Source organism: Equus asinus, chromosome 2 (assembly GCF_041296235.1).
Source record: "Equus asinus isolate D_3611 breed Donkey chromosome 2, EquAss-T2T_v2, whole genome shotgun sequence".
Classification (NCBI taxonomy): Eukaryota; Metazoa; Chordata; class Mammalia; order Perissodactyla; family Equidae; genus Equus; species Equus asinus.
This window is the reverse complement of record NC_091791.1, coordinates 159,421,866-159,445,281: the sequence shown is the minus strand read 5'-3', so window position 1 is coordinate 159,445,281 and position 23,416 is coordinate 159,421,866. Positions and strand designations below refer to the sequence as shown.

General features: G+C 37.4%; 1 long non-coding RNA gene across 4 annotated transcripts in view; it reads left to right on the top strand.

Moving 5' to 3' along the window:
- The window catches only part of LOC123283014 (uncharacterized), a 506,927-nt gene that overhangs the window by 3,405 nt on the left and 480,106 nt on the right, over window positions 1-23,416 (top strand). For all 4 annotated transcript variants that reach the window (XR_011501269.1, XR_011501259.1, XR_011501265.1 and 1 more), the window contains exon 2: window positions 4,175-4,273. This is a non-coding gene — a long non-coding RNA (uncharacterized lncRNA). The remainder of the gene's footprint in view (window positions 1-4,174; window positions 4,274-23,416) is intronic.

Below are 23,416 nucleotides of genomic sequence, written 5' to 3'. Positions count from 1 at the left end.
TCAGACTCGAACCTGGCAAAGCAGACAAGAAAGGAAGAATGAGTAGGAAGATCCCCAGATCGCAATGTAATTCTCAGGGCCTCAGCCAGAGCAGTGGGCAGTCCTGAGCTACAGCTGTCCCTTAGAGGAAGCCAAAATTGGAGAAAGAACAACTGAGTTCTTGTACTTCCACTGTGCTCAGTCACTGAGAACACTGCAGAAAAAGCTTGGCGTGGTGCAAACTGAGGGGTGCATTTGAAAGTGCTGCAGCTGGAGACTATCAATCAGTTCATAGTAATGCTCCTCCATGATTCCTGTGAACCCCTCTTGCTAAGGGTACACTTAGAAAGGGGAGATTAATGGAACAAACTATAGTCTCTGTCATTGCAGTTGGTCTTGGGCTATTCTAGTACTTATGCCACTATCCACTCCCTTTCCTCTTCATTCTCAGCTATGACCTCCGCAGATCTTGTTGCCTTACCTGGTGATATGACCTAAACATTCATTCGTAAGGGGTCGTAGACTTTGGTCATCATACCCTTCTTAGTCTGGGGTTGCTGCATGTGTCCATTCGCAGTTACCATTGGGCAAGGGAATACCAAGAGGAACCCAAGTGGATCACCTGGGTTCTAAGTGTATTCCTTCTTGTCTCCACTGTGTAAGAGCAGCCCCATCTCTTCCTGATAATCAGAGTCATTTATCCCTGCTCACTGACTCCTGGGTGCAAAGAGTTAAAAGTGCCCCACTACTATTAGCTTGTAGTTCAACGGATCACTGCTGTAAAAGAGAAAACCTTTGAAGACTAGGATCTCTAACTCTGCTCAGCCCAGAGTTGTGGGAGGTGAAGCACAAAGTGGGGCATTGAGGGTGATTGTAAATGAGGCCATTCTTGCCTTTACCCCTTGATTCCTGGGTTCACGTATCCTTCCTATTGGAGACAGCGCCATGTAGAGATCTCTGATTTAGTACCTATACTATGTCCTGAGAGATGGTGTGCCACCCTTGCAGATTATTTATTGTCTCTGAGCTGCTGATTTAGCTGTGACTTTAGTAAACCTTTCTAATACTGTATGAGGGTGGTTTATGTAAGTAATAGGGTAGATGACATGACAATTAGATCCTATGGTCGTGGGCCCATTCCCGTACCTCCTTCCTAGTGCAGTGAGTTTTCCTATGGATGCTCTGCTGGATGGGATTCTGTGCCTGTAGTGGTGCCAGCTGAGGCTGTGAAGACAGGAAAGGACAGGTTAGTTCCCCTACTGTGCTCAATCAAAGACTGGGAGTAGCCCTGGGGAGGTGTGGCCTGCTGTGATCTCCACAGTAGATCTCAAAGTGCGGCAATTGAAAGCTGTCAGTCATCTGTGTTCCCCACAGCAGGTGTTTTTGAAAGGAGATCTGAGCAGGTCACCTAGATTGCTGCCACAGTGAGACAGAATGACTCTCACAAAATCACGTAATGAGGAGCAGGAGCATTTACACTACTAGTTTCGTGTTGTGCCTGCTGGAGTAAGAAATGTAGAAGGAAGAGTTAACTCAAACCAAGAATATTATTTGAAGGAGAGTCAATCTGAATTCACAAAAGTCTAAATTATAAACAATGGTATTTTTAAGAAAATGCTTTAATTTACTTTCCAAACAAATATACTAATCCTGAGCATAGTAACATACTAATATTAACTCCTGGCAAAGTATTTTTAAGAGGACTCATAAGTTAATAAGGAAAACATTTTTAGCTAGTAATATCCATTTGCCTATAAATAATTTGCCCAAATTTCAAGGAAAATTGCCTTAACGAGACCCCTATCTGCATAGTGTTCTACACGAAAAGTGTAAAGGTAACTGCAGCTCAGACAATGTCAACAAGTTAATGGATTTTATATCAGTCTAAAGTAATTCCTTTTATAATATATTGAAATGACTTGCCCAAGACTCACCTTTCAAAGGCTTTGTACAGTCACTTCCTACAGCCTCACACTTACATATACGTGACTATGAATCAGTCTGTAGAGCGAACAGAATAGGTGAATAGAAAATCAGCCTCAAAAAATCTCAATCCCCTGCCAGTTTACTTAAGGGAGACTCTCCATAGCCAAACACTGTTGCTGGTAATAAAAAGTTGCAAGCTGTCACTGAATTCTGCTTCCTTGGCAGCTCATCTCAATGATGTACTGATTGATAAAGACTCTGATAATCAAATCAAAAACTCTACAGGTAATTACTCGTCAGAGACCTTGAAAGGATTTACATTTTAAACCAGTGAATATCTCCCTGGAGTCATGCCATACAGGAAGGCATCAGAAGGTTGCCTGGAGAGGATTCACAGAAAAAAAGAATTAAGTAATTGTTTGGAGCATAAATTTAAGGGCATCCTGATATGAATGTCTGGTGCATCTATATTAATAATAATAGCAGCTTTTATGGGCCAGGCACTCTTGTAAGTGTTTTATGTATAGTGACTCATTTAAATATTGCAGCAAACCTGTGAAGTAAAATACATTGTTTCTCCCATTTGTAGATGAGGAAACTGAGCACAAAGAACTTAAATAACCTGGCTGTCTTAGTTTAGGCTGCTTTAACAAAATACCATAGTCTGGGTGGCTTAAACAACAGACATTTATTTCTCACAGTTCTGAAGGCTAAGTCCGAGATCACAATGCCAGGTCGGTTGGGTTCTGGTGAGAGCTCTCTTCCTGGTTTGCAGATGGACACCATCTTGCTGTCTCCTCACATGGCAGAGAGAGTCTCTTCTTATAAGAGCACTAATCTCATTCATGAGGGTACAAGCTCATCACCTAATTACCTCCCAAATGCCCCACCTCCAAATACCACCACATTGGGGATTACAGCTTCAACATACGAATTTTGGGGTAACAAATATGCAGTCCAGAGCACTGCCCAAAGTCCTAGAGCTAACCAGTGGCAGAACCAGGATTCAAACCCAGGCAGTCTAGCTCTTAACCACTATACTATGTCTGCCACTGAAATGATCAGATGGTTATTTTGGCTAAAATATCCTACTCCTAAGATGTTTTTGGAAGGACAGTGCCATCATTCACCTCTTGAATCTCTTTTTTATGTTTCTGAGCTGGCCATCCCTTTTTCTGGAAGACACAAATTGTATTATATGAATTAATACATTATATGAAGTTATTGTTAAACACTGTGGGCCTGAGAATCATTCTCTCTCTTTTAGGTATCTTTTTCTTTACCCCATCATGGAGAACAGCAAATTCAAAAGCTCTGCAAGTCAGGCAGGTAACATAAATAAGTTAAGTGGCTTGATATAAGACAATTTAGAATGGCAAACCACTACTCACTCATCATTTGACTCCAGCTGCCCTAAGCAAGTGTGGACCCAGTGTTACAAGATCTTCCGATTTTGCAAGAGATGACAGAAATCTTCATTTTAGTTAACTCCCTTTTTTGATATTGGAAACTAATTTTTAGAATTGTAATCACTGTGCACACCAAATAAAACATACCTACTATTAATTCTGTAATTTAATGTTAGACAGCAATCTTATTCTTTTACTCACCTAATATTTATTGATGGCTGCTTTATGTTTATTTATCAAAATTTTAAATGCTTATCCCCTTTCCTACAGAAATGTTTTATACTCATGTATATGCAAAAATATATAAGAATGTCCACTGCAGCATTATTTCAAAATGGATATCTCATCAGGACAGGGACTTTGTGTTATTCATTTCCAGAAAAGTCCTGGCATATAGTAGGTACTTAATATATATTTATTGAAAGTATATATATATATATAAAATTAACCTAAATTTCATGAACAGAGCAGGTTAAATAAATTATGGTGCATCAACACAATGAAGTACTGTGTGTGTAACAGTTAAAGAAAGACGAAAAATTCTTTAAGACGTATTTTCAAGGGTAAAAAGCAAATTGCAGATTTTCCATTTATATCAAAGGAAAATTATACATATGCATAAATATGTAAGTAGATATTAAAAACTCGGCAAAGTTATGTGCTAAACTGTTACGAGGATACTTCTGATGAGAAGAATGGGAGATAGGACTTCTACTTTTCACTAATATACATCTGCATTGTTTGACTATTTTATATGAATGTATGTGCATTACTTGTATATATATAATGACTAAATATTTAGCCCCATTAATAAATAAATGAAATAAAATAACTATGTGATATTATTTCTTAACTTTCAGGTTAGCAAAGATTAAAAAAAACAAAAACTGGGGAAGATAGAGACCAATGCTGGCAAGAATATGGGGAAAGAAACAATCTCGTGCTCAGTTGCTGGAGAAGTAAGTACAACTTTTCTGGAGGGCAATTTGAGACTACACATTAAATCTTTAATGTGCATATACTCTGACTAAACATTCCCATCCCAAGGAATTTATCTTAAGGAGAAAATTGGACAAAGTAGTACAGGGATGTATATACTAGAATGTTCCTTTAGATGTTGTTTATAATATTGAAAAATAGAAAACAAGCTAAATATCAATAATTATGGGACTTGTTAAATAAATGTACTATGGTATATCCAGACAGTAAATGTGCCTCAGGACACCCATAAAGTAAAAGATTGTGCAATCATTATAAAGGGTGATGTATACCTATATTTGTGAGCATGCAAATATAAGCATGAGAGGTACTATGACTGCGTTAACATACAAAGAATACATACACACATACATACATATGGCAAATGGTACAGAATCATAGTTAAATACTTACTCTCTAGAGTCAGACTCCCTCAATTTGAATGTCAGCACTGCCACTTAGTAAGCTTTGTAATTTGAGACAGTTTACTGAAACTTTCTTTTTTTTAGTTTTGTTACCTGTAAAGTGGGGTTAAACTATGATCTTACACACATAGCTGTAAGAATTAGATTAAATAGTCCATTATAATAACACAGTCTATTATTATTTTACATAGAGTGAGGTCTGAAAAAAATTCATCAACATGTTGACGGTGGTAGTCTTGTGTGGTAAAATTGAATGGAATTTGTTTGCTTTCTTATATATACCTTTCTACATTGTTTTGATTTTCCAAGATTAACACATATCCTTGTAAATGCAGTCAATGATGGTTGGAAGAGAAGATGATTGATAGAATGGAAGGAAGGAAGGAAGAGAGGCAGGATACCTGACTGCTTCAGGCTAGGTCTTACAGGTGGCAATACTCTGATGAAGTTACAGAAAAGTACAGGATCTTGTCTTCAACTCTATAGATTCAAAAAATCAACTCATCCAGTATAGATCAGACTGTAGGGAACTGATGAAGGCTATATTCAAATTCATGGAGGACTCATTAATAAACCAGAATGTACATAAGTCAGCTCATTCTTTTGCCAATAGAAAAGCACAAATTGGACATACAACTCGTCTATCAAAACATTGCTTGATAAATGAAAACCACAATGAGATGCCAAAACACACCCACAAAATAGCTAATGCTATACAAACTAGCAATATTAAGTGTTGACAAGGATATGGAGCAACTAAAAGTCTAGTAAATTGTTTGTAGGAATGTAAAAGTAGTACAACCTCTTTGTAAAACAGTTTGATAGTATCTTATAAAGTTAACATACTTTGCCTTATGACCCAGCAATTCCGCTGTAGGTATTTACCCCAGAGAAATAAACACATATGTCCACTCAAAAATGTGTATGTGAATGTTCATAGCAGCATTGTTTATAATAGCTGAAAACATAAAGCAACCCAAATCTCCATTGACTGGTGAATGGATAAACAAATTATGGTATATTCATACCATGGAATACTGCTCAGCGATATACACAGCAACATGGATGAATTTCAAAAGCAGGCTAAGCTAAGTGAAAGAAGTTGAACACAAAACACTACATTTTGTATGATTCTACTTGTATGAAATTCTAGAAAATGCAAAGCTACTAGCGAAACAAAGGGGATCAGCATTGCCTGGGGTCAGGGGTGAGGAGAGGTCATCAAGAGCAAAAGGCCTTGAGGAGACTTTTTAGGGTGAAGGAACTCTTCTACATCTTGATAGTAGTGGTGGTTACACAATGGTAAGCAGCTACCAAAATTCATCAAACGGTACACTTAAAACGGGTTAAATTTATTATATGCAATTAATATCTTAATTAACAAAACAGTGATTGGTAAGGATGGAGTCAGTTTGTATTATCTGACAAATGGTATCATTCTCTTTCTCAAAATGAGTATATGTATATATATGCATATATGTACTACAGGAATTAAACTTTGAAGGAGACTAGACTATCTGCATCTATTGGTGGGGCATCCTTTCCCTTTCATTCTTTTTCCAAAACAATGAGAATTCTGGAATTTCTATATCAAAGGTGTTTTAGGAGTGGCTATGTAGTTAAAAGTCGAGGTAAAGGGACTTGTCGTAAAACCACCTTTGACTATTAACCACACTCTTATTTATGCTGTGACTTTATTTGAGGGGAGTAGTAGAGATTAGAGGGGGACTAGAGCCTCCAAAACCATCTTTAGTGGTGCTTACATTTTCAAATACTGTATCAATTTCCATCAGGCACTAGTCAGTTATAAATATCTGAAAAGAAATTTGCATTACATGTTAATATTATCAGCAATATATTTTAAAACTTTGCCTTAAGGGTAAGGTTTTACTTTTACAGATAGCTAATTTCTTCCTTGTCTTGTTTTACTATATTTATTCATTTTCAGGGAGAGAGATAATGGTGTCATATTCTTGAATTTATTTCTGAAGTCTGGCAATGCATTATGTTTAGCCCATTTATCTCTTTACAGTCTCCGTGTATATATTCAATAATTTAAAATGTAATAACAATTCAGTTTTTAGCCTAAGCATCCTTTTTACGGACTTCTGGCTGTTTCAAAGGTTGAAAAGCCATTCCAATATTTTCCTAATATTACAAAGTATGTTTTGGGGTCAGGCAAACCTGGACTTGAATTCTGATTCTGAGACATTGATTTGTAATTTCAGCAAGATGTTTTTCTTTCATCTGTGAAATGAGGATATCCATACTTGCCTTATGAAGTGAGGGTTAAATATATATAAATGCACTAGTCAGCAATATCTGTCACATGTTAACCCCGAAGCAAACACTAAAACATTACAGTACAATGACTGATAGCTAATAAGACCACAAAGAGTTAAGATGGAATCATATAAAAATGCTCAATTAGTTCAAAAGAAGGCAGAAAAAAAAGAGGAAAAGGAGAAGAAAAAAATTAGACAGAAAACAAATATCAAGATTGTAGATTGAAACCATCAATGCAATGAGAAGACAACCTAACAATTGGGAGAAGATATTTGCAAACCATATATCTGATAAGGGGTTAATATCCACAATATACAAAGAACTTATACATTTCAACAACAGAAAAACTAACAACACAGTTAAAAAATGGGTAAAAGATATGAACAGACATTTCTCCAAAGAAGATGTACAATTGGCCAACAGGCACTTGAAAGGATGTTCAACATCATTAACTATCAGTGAAATGCAAACCAAAACTACAATGTGATATCACACCTCTCAGTCAGAATGGCTATAATTAACAGGACAGGAAATAAGTATTGGAGAAGATGTGGAGAGAAGGGAACCCTTGTACACTGCTGGTAGGAGTGCAAACTGGTGCAGCCACTATGGAAAACAGTATGGAGTTTCCTCAGAAAATTAAGAATAGAACTAACATATGATCCAGCTATTCCACTGCTGGGTATTTATCCAAAGAACATGGAAACACCAATGTGTAACGATACATGCACCCCTATGTTTATTGCAGCATTATTCACAATACCTAAGACTTGGAAGCAACCTAAGTGCCCATCAAGGGATGAATGGATAAAGAAGATGTGGTATACGTACCCAATGGAATGCTACTCAGCCATAAGAAATGATGAAATCTGGCCATATGTGACAACATGGATGGACCTTGAGGGTATTATGCTGAGTGAAATAAGTTAGAGGGAGAAATTCAGATACCATATGATCTCACTCATAAGTAAAAGATAAAAACTACAACAAGCACATAGAGACAGAGATTGGATTGGTTGTTACCAGAGGGGAAGGGGGAAGGGTGGAAGGGGTGATTAGGCACACGTGTGTGGTGATAGATTGTAATTAGTGTTTGGGTGGTGAACATGATGTAATCTACACAGAATTTGAAATATAATTATGTACACCTGAAATTTATATAATGTTATAAACCAATCTTACCACAATAAAAAATAAATAATAATAATAAAATAAATAATAATAGCAATAAAATAAATAAATAAATCCAACTGTACAATAAGCACATTAAATGTCTAATGTCCAAACACCTATAATGCAGGTTGAAAGACTGGACAAGAAAGCAAGTACCAATTACAACCTCTCTACAAGAAATTCGCTTTAAATATGAAGACACCAGTTAGAGGTAAAAGGATGGAAAAAAGATATATGCTATGCCAACACTGTTCAAAAGAAAGCTCAAGTGGCTATATACATTTCAGACAATGTAGATTTCAGAGCAAGGAATAAAATCAATCTCTCTCCCTCCTCAGACCTCTAGTCTTTTAGGTCCCTTCCTGTGAGGCAACACATTACCGGTTTTTCTGTATCTTTCCAGAATGAGTTTACGAATATATATGCATATATCACTTTTGTCTTTTACCAAGGGGAGTATACTTTAGTCGCCATTGTGTACTTTGTTTTTTCCAGATATATCTAGGACATTATTCTGTATCACTGCATATAGATTTATCTCATTCTTTTTAACTACTGTATAGTAAAGAATAAAGTTTTTTTTAAAAAGTCTCCATCAAGAACACTAGTCTCCAAATTCTAGCTAATGGGGTTAGGTGAAACCACTCCAAGATAGGACTAGGATGGGGGCCAGCCCAGTAGCGCAGAGGTTAAGTGCACATGTTCTGCTTCAGTGGCCAGGGGTTCGGCCAGCCATGCTGTAGTAGGCGTTCCACACATAACGTAGAGGAAGATGGCTATGTATGTTAGCTCAGAGCCAGTCTTCCTCAAAAAAAAAAAAAAAAAAATATATATATATATATATATATATATATATATATGATTAGGATGTAACTATTTTAAAGAGCACCAGACACTTGCATCTCTAGCACGTTCAAAACTAAGGTCAATATCTTGACATGACACATTTCTACCCCTGTTTCCCCAACTCACACTTGGACCAATGTATTGTTTTTTGAGAACATCATCCTTCACCTATTTAGTCACCAAGATAATTCTTCACTTTCCCTTTTCCCTTATCCTTCCACAATCAGTAACCAAGTCTTGTAGATGCTACTCTCAAGGTGTCTCAGTAAGTTGGAGACAGATGGTGAAGTTCTTTTTGAAGTTCATTGTTACCTGTTCAATGTATTGGAAATAAGACTAATATCTGCATCCAATTCCAATTGCATTGCCGGATGTTTTTTCTATAAAATTGCATCATAGAAGAACTTTAGTGTTTTTTAAGTGATAAATTGATATTTTATTCAGAATATTTCTCCCCAGATTCTTTCTTAATAATTTGAGTCACTGTTCTTCTTTAGGAAGATGTTTCTGGTCTGGTGTGATATATTGTGTTGTATAATTATAATGTGGATGCATGGATCATCTTTCTTTTGACAAGCTTCAAGTACTTTAACAAGTTCTGTATCATATATCCTAGTAATGTCCCTGTGAAATAGGTTGAAGAAAACATTTTCTTTTCAATTTACAATAGAAAGAACAGAGACACAGATCTATCAGGTAATTAGTGCTTGGCTACACAGAGTGTTAGTGACAGAACTGGGACTAGAACTCAGGTTTCCTGACTTTCAAGCCAGATTGTAAGTTTCAGAATCATAAAACTGTCTACTCTGCAATTTAAAAAAAGTAATGGCATATACTCTCACACATCCTGAATTTCTAGAGCTGTAATAATAATCCACTAAAAAAAGAAAAAAAATCTTCCTTCAAGAATCTCATTGGAAAAGAACACTTCTCGAGAAATGTAGAGAATACGTATTCAACCACCGATTCTCTTCATCAAGAACTTCTCTGTAAAATGAACTTAAATTGTGATGACATCAGGCTTAATGTTATACTTGTTTTTATTCCTCTAAAATATTGTCCAAACATATAAATGCCCTAGACTCTAAATCAATCATTTGAAACTGGTCCACTACAGCTTTGAAAATATTGGGAGCATCATAAATGTCATGCCCACCTGTCATTTCTTTTTCATCATGGAACACATACAGCCTGCAGTCATTCATAGCAATATCTCATGGCCCTGGTAAAAGCTTATGAATAACCTTCTCTGTCCACCTGTGTATTTCTGAGTAATTAGATGAATTTGAAAGTCCAACAAACTAAATTCTAAATGGTGACTCAATGGCAAAAGGAATAGTTGAATAAACTAGTTTATTTAAATGGAAAACCTATATTTCTCTGAAGTAGAGCAGTTTGCAAGAAGAACTGGAAAAACTAGCTTATTAAAAGAGAATTTAAACTTGGAAAATTTTCATTGCCCTTATAGTAATATGTTAGAATTTGATTGAACAACATTTTAATTATGTTTACTTTCTCTTTGAGCTTTTATTTCATTAGTAACATTTCTGTACATTGGCTTCGCTCTTTTTGTAGAACCCAATAGGTTAAAATTTTATTCTGTTTACAGATGTGTATTTTTGATTATGTGCCTACATAATTCTAGTATTGTCTTTTATTTCTCTTCTACATATTTGAGCATGTGCACATACATGGAGAATACATGATAGTTGAGAACTATTAGATTTGTGAGGAAGGAGACCATATCTTGGTATTTAATTTATCTAAAATAAAAAACATGACTGAAAGGAAATAGGTAGGATTTTTAAGGAAGCAAAATTTACTATAAAATCATCCATAGAGTCAAAATAATGGGAGATGTTTGATGATACATAATAGACAATGAATGCTTAAAATTATTCATTACAGAATTGGTATTATAATCCCAGAAATTTAAAGAGAGAATATTCTTTTGTATCTCCTTACGAACATTGATTTTAATTTTTCTATATTTAATTTTTGTTTGTACTCATTTAGACACATAATTTTAAAGTAATTGCTAAGTGGAGTGGATGCAATTTTGTGTTCTGACTTGGAAAAATGAATCCTGTTGACAGATAAGAAATTCTCAGGAAAATTGCAGTGGATGTTAATTTGATTTGATATTTCAAAACAGTAATAATAAAATAAGTAGGAAAAATCACGCTCATAAAATTCCCTGAATTTTTTTTTAAGATAAAAGGTGGAAATATAAATTAATGAAGAACAAATAAATTCACCTACCTGATTTGTTTATAGGATTTTCTTTCTTTTTCTTCATCACTGATTCTTTTTTCTCTCTCAAGCAAAAGGAAATTTGTATGTTCTTACCTCTGCTCTCTTTCAAAATGCATAATAATTGTCATCAATTAGTTGAAATATTCCAGTGCTATTAGTGCAGAATACTAATATGTGAATGGATGATAATGTTTTTCCTGTATCAATTAGACCTGGCTAGAAACCCAACATTAATTTTGTATCTCATCGAAAAGACTTTTGTTTCCTAAAACTTATTAAGACCTTTCAAGACTACTTGATTTCCATCCATTGGCCAGATCCCATCTGGTAAATGTAGTATTTATTACTGTTCACCACAATTTCTATTTTCCTTCCTTATAGAATCCCTTGCTGAGAGACCAATGATCTCTGCCCAGTGATCATGTGATTTGTTTTGGCCAATGAAATGAGTATAGGCTACAGAAGTCACTTCCAGGAAGAAGTTTCAAGAGTCAGCACATGGTTCACTGGTTCTTTTTGCCCTCTGCCAAGAGATCGGTAATCATCTAGACTTTGCTCTACCAGACTAGGTCCTGAAACAAGAGTCCCGGCTGTCCTGGGATGAACACTTAGCATGATTGAGAGGTAAACTTTTGTTGTTGCAAACCACTGTGATGAGAGTTCACTGAAATTTGGAGGCCGCTGAGATTTGGAGGCCATCCCAAACACTAAGATTTGGGATGGGGACATTTGGGCAGGCATAGATAAGGCTAAACTGGACAGGCAGCAACCTGACAAGTGTGTACAGGAATGGCTTCTAATGGTGTTGTTAGCTCAAAAAGAATTAACTGTGAAATTTAATTAAATTAACTGATACATTGAATTGTATCCTAAAAGATACAAAAATAGCAAAATTTTTTCCTTGAAGTCACTTTTCAAGATTCTCAAATAGTGTTTATTCGCAGACCTCTTTGATACAGAGACACAGAAAACTGTTTGCCAAGACATAAATACACACATACTTGCCTGTCTACTCTCGGCTGTGTGATCTTTAACATCTTACACAACAAACCTTTTTGGATATTGCAGCCTAGGTAAGATATCTCTTTGTATGGTTCCATCACACCTTGTGCTTTCTGGTCATAATATATTAAATGTCTGTATTCTCTTCTAAATTTTCTGTTTCTTGAAGGCAAAGAATGTCCCATTCTATTGTACCAGTCAAGCTAATGGCAAGAAGCTGGGATTTGAAAGAGATTGAATGAAGAGACTTTTTTAGAGTTGTGGGCAAGAGTAAGGAATCACCCAGGGATGCTGAGACACCCAAGAACTACCAACACCAGGAAGATAATAGTACCTGTAAGTCTGAAGAGGCAGGGAAAGAAAATGGTGTCATTGGACCTTGTTGGAGGCTGGAGCAATGGATGGAGGGTCACTCACCAGGAGCTATAGTAATAGAGGGATACAGCTACTATTATGATAGTGCACCAAGAAAGGGAAGTCGCAGGGAAAGAAATACCCTGATCTTTTTCTCCATCTGCTCTGCCATCTCCTACCAGTGCCTCCCACTGACAGTCTCACAGAACGTCAGAGGGTAAGGAAGCCTATTGACATCGTTCACAGAGATCAGTCTGTTGGGTCAACGAGCAAGGCAGAAAAGGAAGAAGACTAGGTCTTGGGAGGGCAAACAGAAGAACCTACACACTTCCTTATTGCTATAATTCCAGTTTCTATTTCTTTGTTTGCCTGGTGCATAGGAAGTACTTAAAGATATTTGATGGATGAAAGAATGAATAACATAGACATTAAAAGCAAACTAATTAATCTGGATGCTAAGATCAGGCTGTATTTCTTGTATTTTTAGGAAATTATTTTGCTTCAACAAGTTACCTTGTAACTGAATATTGTCATGAGAGCCTTTTAGCTATTGATATTATATTTAGCTATTGATATAAACCACATTTTGAACTCCTGTGAAGAACACCAAGTCAAGTAATTTGGGAAGTAATTGTGAAAGATGCAAAAATGAGATGACTTAATTTGAACAAGTTTATTGAGTAGATAACTAAGTGAAGTAAGTGAGTCATAAAATGCAATTCATGGCATACAGTTACAACACAATTACTCAAATTATCACTTATATGATATAGGGTAGAGTGTCAGCTGGGGCGAGGCATCAGGAGATCCCGTGGTTGTGGCAACATTAATGATTAAAAGATTGTGAGATGGGCCATTTTTGTGTTGTAAAGCTTAGAAAAAAGAAAAAGATAAGCTTGGTGCTTGAACTCTTAAACCGAAGCATGAAGGAAATATCAGAAAGTTTCTATGGAAGTTTTAAGGAAGATTTCCTAACTGAGGGTCCACGTGTAGAATTCACATTTCTTTCTTTCTTTTTTTTTTTTGAGGAAGGTTAGCCTTGAGCTAACATCTGCCACCAATCCTCCTTTTTTTTGCTGAGGAAGACTGGCCCTGAGCTAACATCTGTGCCCATCTTCCTCTACTTTATATGTGGGACGCCTCCCACATCATGGCTTGACAAGCAGTGTGTAGGTCTACACCCGGCATCTGAACGGGCAAACCACGGGCTAACGAAGTAGAACGTGCAGACTTAACTGGGCTGGCCCCTAGAATTCACATCTCTGATGCTAAGGTAGGGGCACTTGTTGGGAAGGAACAAAACATTAAGATTTGGGATGGGGGGCAAGGCCCAGTGGCACAGCGGTTAAGTTCGCACATTCCACTTCTTGGTGGCCTGGGGTTCGCCGGTTCAGATCCCAGGTTTGGACATGGCACTGCTTGGCAAAAGCCATGCTGTGGTAGGTGTCCCACATATAAAGTAGAGAAGATGGGCATGGATGTTAGCTCAGGGCCAGTCTTCCTCAACAAAAAGAGGAGGATTGGCAGTAGCTAGCTCAGGGCTAATCTTCCTCAAACAAAAAGAAAAACAAATAAAAAGATTTGGGATGGGGGCATTTAGGCAGGCAGAGATGAGGATGAGAATTTAGAACCTCCGAGTTCTCTGGAACCCGCCTTGAGAGTAGAAGCTGCTCTCTTCCACTGTAAGGAAATTTTGCAGAAAAATTTTTCGATAATTTCACTTGGAGCTGTTGCCTTTCAAGGGATATCCATTCTCCTCAAGACATTCCCACCATGTTCACCACACCTTATTGCCTCCAGGGCCATAATGAGAATTAAACCTCAGCATAACTGTGAGAGAAAGGTTGCAAAGTTGGCTCTGGGAGGAGATCATTTTGCCAATTTGTATAAGTAAGAATCTGGCAGGCATAAATTAGATTGAATTCTAAAGTGATTAGGTCAAGTCAGATGAACTGTAAGATTGAATTAGGCCAGTGGTTCTCACAGTGTGGTCATTGGACCTTCCAGCATCAGCATCACTTTAGAACCTGTTAGAAATGCAAATTCCGAAGCCCCATTCTAGACCTAACGAATCAGAAATTCTAGGACATGAGGCCCGGAAATCTGAACAAATCCCCCAGGTGATTCTGGTGCCTGTGAAAGTTTGACAACCACCAAAATATGCTAAATGTATGTATGTGGCCTCTCTAGGATTTGAGATTTAGTGTTTTGGCTAGAACAGTTAAGAGTGAGTCTAACAGTTGGCTAGTTAATGGAAGACTGGACTCAGAGGTTGCCCATGGTCAATGAGATTGAGATTACAGAACTACTCTGACATAATGTAGAAAAGGAAGCTGGATGGCTTAGAGAAATGAAAATGTTAACACAGATTTAAAATGTGCAATTTTCTCCACCATCCTCACCTCTTTTACCCCAGAATATCCTAGAGAACATCTCTTTCATCAAAACGTATTAAAATGCGTTGGTGAGGGGAACGGCAGCATCCTTGAAAACCTCTGTAGTGGCTGTCTCTACCAGCTTATGATGGACCTGGGAGATGCTGCCATGAAAATGAACTTTTGAATATAAATCAGGCATTCCAGAGTAGCAGGGCCGAGTGGCTGCTCTTAACTGTCAGAGACAAGGTGGGCATAATTATCCTAATAAGATGCCGTTTGCAGAGTGGTAGTCAGAATGTTTTGACCAGCAAGGACACATGCCAATGACTAATTGATCATAAGGTCACTAGGAATTAGATAGATGGGGAACCTTCTATAGGGCTTCTTGACATATAAAATAAAAGCTGATTAAGTCATCCTATGAGAATTCTTAGCCTCATACCCTGTTCTCAGACTTAAGCCAATTCACAGATCTGAAGCCCTTTAATTAGGGAGCAGGTCAGGCCCCTTTGAGGAACAATGTAAACTGCAATATAGCCACAAATGGCCTCTATGTCTTTTCCGGATGAACCTATGGTCACTTTCCAGGATGATTTTTTACTGGGAGAGGGAAATGCCCAGTCCTTCTGGAGGTTTTTAGGTACTGACTCTGAGATAGTGCTAGTCCATAGGATACAAAATACTATGATGGTCCAGTGGTCAGAGAATATGGACTCATGGAGGTCAGGTGATAAATGAAGTCTTGACTCCATTGTATCTGACAATGGCTCCAATAAGTCCACAGCCCCATTCTGTGGTTAGTTTTACCATCTCTGAATATATTTAAAAAACACACATTTCTTTTCAGCTGAGGCACCAGCTTAGAAACAACAGCCTGTGAGTTTAGGTTGCCATGCTATAGAATGTGGTATATGCCTTAAACTCACAGTACATATATAGTGCCAAAATATAGAGGTTCAGGAACCAAAGAGTGGGAGTGGGAGTTACCTCTCTCATTATTATATCTTGTATTTCACTTAAGGGCTCAAAAGGTTTAGAAGTGCTAATTCCCAAGGGATGACAATTTCTGCCAGGAAACACAGTCATGGTTCCATTAAATTAGAAGCTGAGACTCTTCTTTGGCTATATTGGGCTCCTCATCCCGCAGAGTCAACAGAAAGAAAAGGTGGTGACTCTACTGCCTAAGGTAATTGGATCCACTTGCCATGGGGGAATTGGGGTACTGTTATGCATCAGGGGCAAGGAGAACATGTGTGGAACTCACGGGTTTCACTGAGGAACCTCTTACTACCACTTCATAAGAACGTCAGTGGGAAAATGTGGTAATTCATAAAGACAGCACCATTAAGAATTGTGGAAGTAAAGGTTTGGGTCACCCTACCAGGTAAGGAACCTCAATCAGGAAAAGCATAAGAAAAAGAAAATGATGGATATCATTTTAGGTCTCATGACCAGTTACAGAAGCAGGGATTATAGTGGCTACATCTTATGTTAATTTGTTTTCTTTTTTGCCTTTCTCTGCTGCTGAATATGAAAAGTTATGATAGGAGGTTAATTGCGATTTAAGTTTCAGGAAAGAGCAGGAATGAACTGAGTCATTCCATGATTGTAGAATAGCTGGTGGGACTTAGTGTCACTTTTGTGTGTGGGGCAAGAGTTTCTTCGTGTGATGGAAGGCAAAAATAGTGAACTATGCTGGTTATTCTCTGTTCTCCCTTTTCCCATGTGTTAGTTATTCATTGCTGCTTAACAAATTACTCCCAAAATCTAGCAGCTTAAAACAGTAATCCTTTATTATCATAGTTTCTGTGGGTCAGAAATCCAGACATGGTTTAGCTATGTCTTCTGGCTCAGGTCTCTCACAGGGATGATGCTTTATCCAAAGACTTGGCCAGTGAAAGATCCACTTCTGAGCTCAATCACATGCATATTGGCGGGGTTCAGTTCCTCATGTGTTGTTGGACTGAGGGCCTCAGTTCAGGCTGGCCAATTCCCTCATTTCCTTGCCATGTGGGACTCTCCATAGGGCAGCTCATTGCATGGCAGCTGACTTCCCTTAGAGTGAGCAAGTGAGAGAGCAAGAGAGAATATCCAAGATGGAAGCCCAGGATGGAATCCAAGATGGAACTTTATCACAGAAGTGACATTTCAACACTTTTGTTGTATTCTATTTATCAAAAGTGTATGACTTTGTCCAGCCTGCCTTTAAGGGGAGGGTGTTACACAAGGAAACGAATACCAGGAGGCAGGGGTCATTGGGGGCCACCTCAGAGACTGCTTTTCATACCCCAATTCATTCTCTGCCCTATTCTGCCCTGATATGGATACCAGTTGGATTGCATTACTCAGGCTCTTGCCCTCTGGTCTTCTGTTGCATCTGCCCCATGGGAGGCCCAGGCAGGAGAATAAAAGAGGAAAGAGAAATTGGAATATTTCTTTCCCTGCTTTCTTTCTGCCTTCATGCTGTGTTTCTGGCAGTGGCTGCACTCTTCTGCCTCATGACTCTGTTTCCCTAGCATCAGCCGTCACTGAGTGCTGGTAACACCATTTCCTCTGCTTCCTCCTTCAGGCCTAGGGGTAGTTTAGGCTTCCCACAGTTGCCAGTCTCCAGATACCTCCACATCCCTTACTGATTCTTCAGTTCTGCACACATCTTTATAAGTGGTCCTTTCATTAAATTCTTTTCTCTGCTAGCGCCTTGAATGATACACTTCCCTTAAGGGAAGAGATTATATATTATTATTTTTGTTTGTCTTAGTGCCTAACATGGTAGGCACTTAATCAATGTTGGATGATTAAGTTGATGGGTAGGTGGGTAAACCTAGTTTGAGTAATATGAAAGAAAGGGAAGAGAAAATACTTTAAATTATATGAAAATTTTTCACTGACACAGAGATGTTAGGCTTTTTATGTTTTATCTAAGAGCATAAAGGAGAAAAGAATTAAATGATCTCTAAAGAAAAATGACATTTTAAAGAAGTAATTTTTTTCTTCCGATAGAGAAGGAAAAAAAGAAGCTTACTTAAATCAAGCCGCCCAGTCTACAGTAGTATAAGGTGAATTTTTCAGAGGATTACCAAGTTTATAGAGGCAAAATACATACTGAGTTGGCTTGATATTAAATAATCATAACCAAAGGGTGTGGTTACTTTTATACCATTGCTAAAAAATTAAGATTATTCCAACCGTATGTGTCATGAAAAAACTTTTACCAAGGATTTTTGTTGTTATTGTTGAGAAAGATTGGCCCTGAGCTAACATCTGTTGCCAATCTTCCTCCTTTTGCTTGGGGAAGACTGTCACTAAGCTAACATCTGTGCTAGTGTTCCTCCACTTTGCATGTGGGATGCTGCCACAGGATGGCTTGATGAATGGTGTGCAGGTCTGCGCCTGGGATCCAAACCCATGGACCCTTGGCTGCCACAGTGGAGCACACAAATTTATCCACTATGCAACTGAGCCAGCCCCAATGATTTTTAAATTTATATTAGTAATCAAGGACAATTAAACAGCCTTTTGAAAGTACTTAAGAATTTTATGGATATAATACTTCACAACCATACTGTGTTCTAAATATTAATGTACGATAGGTAGGGAACTTTGACCCACTGAAGAAAGACAACTAAAAGGATTTACTATGTTAGATGACCTCATTCTGCAAGATGTATTATTATGGAAATCTGGCATTTTCACAATTTACTTTGTCAGGACAAAGTACCATATTCTCTGAGATGTTGGCTTGTATCCCTTTGCCACCATAGTGAAAAATACCCTTAGTTTTCTGGGTTATAATTTCCCTGTCAATATAATACAAATCCTGAAGACCATCTGTTTTCATTCTGTAAAGTGTGTTATAGCAGCCTTACAAATAATTTTCAAAAGCTGACTTGCTCAATATTTTCTCTACCTGCCCTTACCTCAGGAGACATATACTTGAACAGTAAATTCATAGTCTTTATTATTCCCAAAGCCTACATGGTTACTTGCAGTGGGCAAGTGAATAAGGGAATATTTGCAAGGCTGGTGTAGAGAATACGAGGAAGAACAAAATTTATAGGTAGAATCCAGTCGACTCAAAAACATTTTATTAGTGGGGAATTTATTTTTCAAAATGTATTTTATATAGCCTAATTACCCAGCTAATTTATGTTTAAAAAAATCTCTAGGAGTACCTTTTCTTGTCTTAATTGGCAGTTTTATTGGCATAGCGTTGACAACAGCCCTCATTAATACAACATTCATTGCACTTAAAGAAACCTAAGATGGTGTGTTACAGGGTGTAAAAATATCTCAAACAACTCTGCACCTTCTTCCCAACATTTGCAATCAGTAAAATCAAAAAGTTGAGAGAAATTAATAAAGTGACAGAAACCAATAATGTTCAAAAAGAAACTCTAACACTAAAAACCTCAACTTCTTAATTAGGTCTTCTCTTCCATTTCAAACACACATGTGTGCAGGCTTACATTCATCTTAATATCAGCTTATTTAAGGATATCCTCCCTTTTTCAGACTTGAACTCCCTTGCAGATCCCAAAAGAGACAAAAGGTCTAGGAAATTGTTCATTTAATAGAGAACCAAGAATTCTTTTAATTAAAAATATTTGTATTCAACCTCCCAAGTGAGTAATAAAATATGTGACTGGATGTGGAGCAGACAAAAGAAAAAAAAATCACATATCCATTTATTTCTCAAAATCAAAACATTATATCGAGAAATCTGTTACTCACTCACCTGCCAAGTTCTAAGATTAGAAATCTTTGTTTTCACTGCAACAGTTGATGCTACTGAAAACTGCTAAGTCACTTGAGGAACCTGCTCCTGTCCTACTTCAGATGTTTCTTCTTCAATAACTTTTTAATTAAAAAGCTTTACAGATCACCCTAAACTTAGAGTCATAAGAATAATGCGTTCAGATTTTTTCCCTCTCTTTCTGTGTATATACATCTGTAATTCTCCAGATCTGTTCAAATAAGTGCAGTCCTGCAGGTTGAAATAAACCTACAAGTACAAAGTGTGTCTCGGTTCTCGAATTACCTCATGGATTTCTACCATTGTACTAATTAACTTCTAAACTTCATGACTCTGTTGACTGTGTAGTTCCTTCTCTCGGTATCATCTGCTCTCAGTATTGTTCATAGTTAAAAAAATTAAATTAAATTAAACCTTTTCCCATAGGTTTCATTTGAATATGACTTGACCAGTCACCATAGCCAATTAGTCACCATTTCATTAAGACACTACTTCTTTATGCATAGTATTGCCATGGTATATTTGTTTCTTTGTTTGGGGTAGAGAGAAATGTAGTAAGCCACCAAAAGTGTTACGGGTTAAGAGATTCTAAAAGGCGAGAGTCTGCTGAAAACCATCCTTCTTCCTCCATGGTGTGATGTATGAAATTCTTACCATCAGGGTTACTCCATTTAGTTAAGCTGAAGGGGCTAGGACAATTATATAATCTGATAATGTTATAAGGGCAGTAATCCAGTAACACAACACATCATACATGCCTGGGGTAACTGGAGACCTGTCTAAACTAAATAAAACCCATAATCCTTGCCAGTGGGTTTGAGACCAAAGTTAACTTTTCACTGAGTCTTCAGATTCTACAACTTTTCCATTATTTAAGGTACATTCTTCAAAACTCCAGAAAGAAATTAAGGGGGAAAAAAAAGAATCTTTTTTCCCTCACACACCATCATATAGCTGAGGTTTTGAGAAAGCTCCAAAGATTAAGAAATGTGTGTAAAAGATCTTAAATAACAGCTGTTTTTCTTCACTCTCCCCTCCTCTGCTACAAAGAAAAACAAGAACATGGGTGACCTATGAGGATAAGGGAAACAGATTTCCATCTGTAAGCCTATAAGAGGCCATTGAAAACAAGGGTATGAAAAGAAGTTTTAAAAGTTATAAGGAACACATTTAGAGAAAACTTTCAAATGAAAACAAGCAATTAATGAGTTGGGTAACAACAGAAATTGAGCATATGCCAAGGGCTGCCAAGGCTTGCCAAGACCTGCTATCTATCTCACGCCTCTTTGGTGAGAGAAGTTGCTTTCTTTTACTATGTAACCCTATCCTGAACTCTGTGACCTTTGGAGAAAAGAAAGGTGCTCAAGAAATAAAATTAGGATTATCATTATTGGTAGCAGAATGTGATGAGTGGGTTTATTGTATAGTGACTAGTGGGTTTGTTGTTCAGAAACTATTCGAAGTAAAACTATCAAAGCAGGGAGATTAAAATTTGTCTGAACATCACTTTGATACAAAGAGCACATTGTACCTGCAAGCCTGTAAACTACATAATCTCCTAGAATAACTACATGGGCAATATGAAATGATATTTTAACGAGTTTGTTTATATATACAAATACTTAATCGGGATAATTTAAAGAAGTACTTATGACCTTGAGCAAGTTTGGTAATCTCACATCGTGTGCCTCAGTTTCCCCATCCTTAAAATAAGAATAACAAAGAATCTATCTCATAATTTGTTTTGTTGATATTAACCTATACAATATATATAAAATATTTAGAGCTGTGCCTGTCACAAAGTAAGCACTCAATAAATATTATTACCATGCCCTTAAAAACATATAGACTTTTGTTAAAATATCTGAATAAGTGCTTCAGTTCTCCAGTAGACCTTAATAAAGATAAGTTTTGTGTGAATGCCTATAATAGGCTGTATACCCAAAGGATAGCCAGGTAAATCCTAATCTCTGGAACCTTTATATGGCAAAAGGATCTTTGCAGATGTGATTAAGTTAAGGAGCTTGAAATGGTGAGATTTTCCTGACTTATCTAGGTGGGCTTTAAATGTAATCGTAAGTGTCCTTGTAAGAGAGAGGCAGGAGGAACTTTGTGCGTAGAAGGCTATGTGATGACTGAAGCAAGATGATACTTTGCCAGCTTTGAAGATGGAGGAAGGAGCCATAAGGCAAGGAATGCAAGGAATGCAGCTCTGAAAGGTAGATAAGGCAAGGAAACAGATTCCCCCCAGAGCCTTTGGAGGGAGCATGGCCCTGCTGACATCTTGATTTTAGCCCAGCAAAACTGATTTTGGACTTCTGTCCTGTAGAACTGGAAAAGAATAAATTTCTTTTGTTTTCAAGCCACTAAGATTGGAATAATTTGTTACAGCAGCCATAAGAAACCAATGCATTGTCGTACCATCTTTTCTTTAATTAATTAATTAAATGTATTCATTAAGCATATACTATGGAGTGAAACGGTTATGAGAAAGTATGATTATCTGGTTTACACAGCCAGAATATGGATCTCTTTGCTTGAATTTTACAAACTGATAAGGTTTCTCCACCCTCCTCCTCCCCGTCCCAGTGTCCACAACTGTTTTATTTCAACTCTACACAAAGCTGTGGGCATTTAGTGGGAGACCCGTTTATTTTTCTTTCTATGTTTAATTTACCACCTCAAACAGGTACTCTTTAATTTTCTTATCTGAAGTATGATGATACTACTTTTAAGGTTTCTGTCTGAAACGTAGGTATAGAGACCTGCCACATACAAAGCAAGAAGTGGATAGATCAAACAGGGAAACGTTTCTTTTATTATTATTATTTTCATTTGTTTCAATAACATTGGTTTATAACATTATACAAATTTAGGGTGTACATCATTTCAATTTCTGTGTAGATTACATCATATTCACCACCCAAAGACTAATTACAATCCATCACCATACACATGTGCTTAATCACCCCCTTTGCCCTCCTTAGGCAGGGAAACGCTTGGCTTTGTGGAAAAGTACTGACTTTGGAGCCAGGTAAATCCAGATTTGCACCCTTGGTCTATTATGAACTTCGAGACTTTTCTCATCTTTGGGCTATAGTTTCCTCCTATATAAAATAGCGTATTTAAAAAGTGCCATGTGTGGTAAAAACTGTCTCGTTTATACTTATAACCAGATTACAGTGCTCCAAGTCCACATTACCTTTGGTAGCAGGAATTCTGATCCTTTTTCCAGAGGTTCCCATCATCAAATGTTTCTGAGAATTTGTCTCCACTCACTGCCTGAGAATGGAGCAGTAATGATGCCTCTAGATGAACTTCAAAACTGCTGGCCCCTTAAAAGACCTTGATATCTAGTGGTCCCAGAGGCTCCACTCCTATCTTTGCCGCCTGCTCCACCTCTAAGGCAGACTGCAACCTGCTCTGGTGCCCTCTGAGCAGATTTACACCGAGTATCCAGAAAAAAAGTGGCAAGAATGGATTCTTGAAGTGAATGGCCAGGCAGCGGGTGAAAGAGGTCCTTCCTTCTGTGTTATGCATAGTCAGCGTATGTTCCATAGCAGATAGCTGGGCCACAAAGCAGTAACATGGAGATTTTATGTTTCAGCTCTTTTGATTCTCCCACACATTATTGTTTTCCCCTGGGCATAA